Genomic DNA, 3,140 nt, shown 5'->3' on the forward strand with positions numbered 1-3,140 from the left:
CCATCTTTATTAAGTTATTCAACAAAGATATAGCAAGAACATACATTAAACAATCTGACTGGCGAAAGCGAAAAAGTCTCTTCTTCGGTTAGACTGACTGGCTGATTACATCTCAAGGGTCTCAAAATATTAACCCTTTGTCTACGAGTCCCAGTGTCTTAAAATATACGAATAATTAGTAGTAGTTGATGATATGTAGACCCAGACGCAAACTGCAAGACAAGTTGAGCACTGCTTTTTTTCTTTCTTGGAACCTGGAGAACGACGAGACTCACTGCTATGTCTGCTTTATTATTGAGTAGGTAGCAGTTGTGACGATGAGATGTGCAACACTGGGACATAATATACAAGATAAGTACAATATACAATATACAAGAGAACGACGAGACTCACTGCTATGCCTGCTTTTATTATTCTGCCAGCAGGCTGGCTGCAAACTAAAATTTGGTATGGCTGATTGGCAATATAACTAAGCAGATGGACAGCGAGCTGCTCATATGCAAATCATATCATGGAGGGGTGGTTGACCTTCAGTTTGATAGCACTATCCACGCTACTTTTTTTTTATAAAGGGCAATTTATTAACTCATAATATAGCATCGAGAAATACAATTATAATGAACAATACCCGACCTCTGCACGGCTAAAATGCACACAGCCAACACATACACAAAAAAGATCTTGCCGGCAAAAAGCTAAGTTATGTAAGATTGAAGCTATGCCTAGGTGGAGAGAAAAAATATCCTGAAGCGATGAAAACAACGATTGGTGATGTACAGCGACAACTATCGGCACCAACTATCTCATGAGAGCACGCGGACTAAGAGAGAAGTTCTTCAAAATCGACGACTCCAGGAAGGAAACGACACACATGTGATGCCGTCGCCGGATCCAGCACCCGAAGGTTAGATCATGAGTTTTCACCCTGAAGATCAAGTCTGAGCAAACTCCGAGCAATGCCCTCATCAAGGTAGCGCTGTCAAAAAATGTCATCATTGTCAGGTATAACCAATAAGGGGCCACACCTAGCTTTTTTACCCCGGAGCTCAAGACCGGGTATTCAAGATGCACAACCCAATCGGATTCAAACTATCGCCTCCACTTGTCATGATCCCAACAGTTGCAAACACGCACGGACGAGGAAGGAAGGTCACCGGCATCGCCGAAATCCCAAGGGGGCGCGCCGGAGGCCATGCACCATCCTCCAAGTGGCAGCCAATGGCTTATTTGTATTAGACGACACCACTGAACGCCACCACAAGCTGTACCATCACCGTCATGGCCAGATCCACTACGCCATGCCTCCTTGTCGACGCCACGGGCGACGGCACTAGCAACCGCTGCATGTCCGCCGCCACATCCCGCAGTGCCCCTGCGCCAAAGAGGCGCCCCAGGAGCAAAGCCGGCCATGATGAGGCAACACTCCACAACGGGATGCTTGGCGGTGGGCCTCCCTTTCCTCCGCCTGTTGGAGAGCTCGCCGCATGTTGGACAGCGCCAAGGAGATGGGGAGAGACACAATCGGTTTGCACCAAGGCCACTGTCTAGCCATGAATCGATGTTGTCGTCGCAACAACCACCTACTGCGTCAAGTCGCCGGTTGTTCAAAGCCTCAGGTTGTCCATACCTCAGGAACGGATCCCCGCCGCCGCTGCTAGCCGCAAGGGCAAGCCCGATGGAGCTGGCTGACGGCGGCGGCGAGGGGGACGGCACATGCAAGAGGCCCTGGAAAAGCAGATCCGATCGCTTCATGTGTCGCCCACACGGACAACGTGGGGGCGGTTACCTGACTGTTTCTTCAAAAAATGGGAGAGATTTCCACTTCTCAGCCTCTCAACCAATAAGAGATGCATATACCCATTTTAGTATGAGTACCAAGATAAATATGGTCTTCGGAATTTTGTTAAATGAGTATTACGATATTTCTTGATGAGTGGTTTTCACCACACACACCAACCTTGATCATTAATAAATGGGGAAACCCCCCGTGCATCACCTGCCAATTCAAGAAATTGAACTCAAGTCGTTAGGCTGCACAACCGCATCTCCAACCACTAAGCCAAGGCACTATTCACGCTAATGGCCCTTTGGTTTTTCAAGCTCTCCGGTGGTAAGAGGCAGCCGCTGCCTCTAGGGCCATGAAGACTCCCCATCATCGGCAACCTCCACCAAGTGGTGAGCGTCCTCCCGCACTATATCATGACAGAGCTGTGTCGCCGGCACAGACTGATGATGTACCTACAGCTTGGCGAGATCCCCACCATGCTGGTCTCCAGCAAGGAGGTGGTGGGGCAGATGATGAGGGCCAGCGACCTCCAGTTCAAGAACCGGGGGACCACCGACATGGAAGACATCGCTGGATTTGGTGGTAAGGGCGTCACCTTCGCCCCCTACGGCGACTACTAGCGCCAAATGCGCAAGGAGTGCGTCATGGAGCTCCTCGGTTCCAAGCAGGTGAGGCGCAAGGAGAGCGTCAGGGCCGATGAGATGGGCAGCCTCCTCCGCTCCATGACAGCGTCAGCTGGCGCCGCCCTCAACGTCAGCTAGAAGGTGACGGCGCTGAGCAACGATGTCATGGCACGGGCGGTCTTCGGCAGCAAGTTTGGCCAGTAGGAGGATTTCATCCATGTGCGTCCAATCGGATCATGGACCTGCTGGGAGGCTTCTTCCTCATTGACCTCTTCCCATCCTTGAGGCTCATGCAGTGGACGAGTAGCGAGGAGCGCCGCGTTAAGAGCAGCCGCGACATCATGTAGCACATCATCACAGGCGTCCTCGACGAGCGCAAGGTTGTGCGAGCTGCCAGCAACAGCGACACCAGCGACGAGGGGCTTCTAGACATGCTGCTCACACGATAGGAGAAGGGCTCGCTAGAATCCCCACTAATAGTGTAACACCCTCGATGCGACTATATCTCCCACGTGTCGAGGCACGACTTAGAGGCATAATCGCATTGAAGGCATATGTCGCAAGTCAGGTAATCATCACAAACATCCCATGTAATATAGATAATAAAAGGGATAATATAGTTGGCTTACACTCGCCACGTCAATCAAGTACATAAATAATATACATCATCCAAACACTCATGGCCCGACTACGGCGCCTAAATGAAAGACAACCCAACAAGCGACATGGTC

General features: G+C 50.5%; 1 pseudogene; it reads left to right on the forward strand.

Annotated features, from left to right (window-relative positions):
• The first annotated feature begins 511 nt into the window (after window positions 1–511).
• On the forward strand, window positions 512–2,894 carry LOC119358440 (annotated as a pseudogene).
• Window positions 2,895–3,140: the final 246 nt, after the last annotated feature.

The sequence above is a fragment of the Triticum dicoccoides genome, chromosome 2A (genome assembly GCF_002162155.2).
Source record: "Triticum dicoccoides isolate Atlit2015 ecotype Zavitan chromosome 2A, WEW_v2.0, whole genome shotgun sequence".
NCBI classification, from domain to species: domain Eukaryota; kingdom Viridiplantae; phylum Streptophyta; class Magnoliopsida; order Poales; family Poaceae; genus Triticum; species Triticum dicoccoides.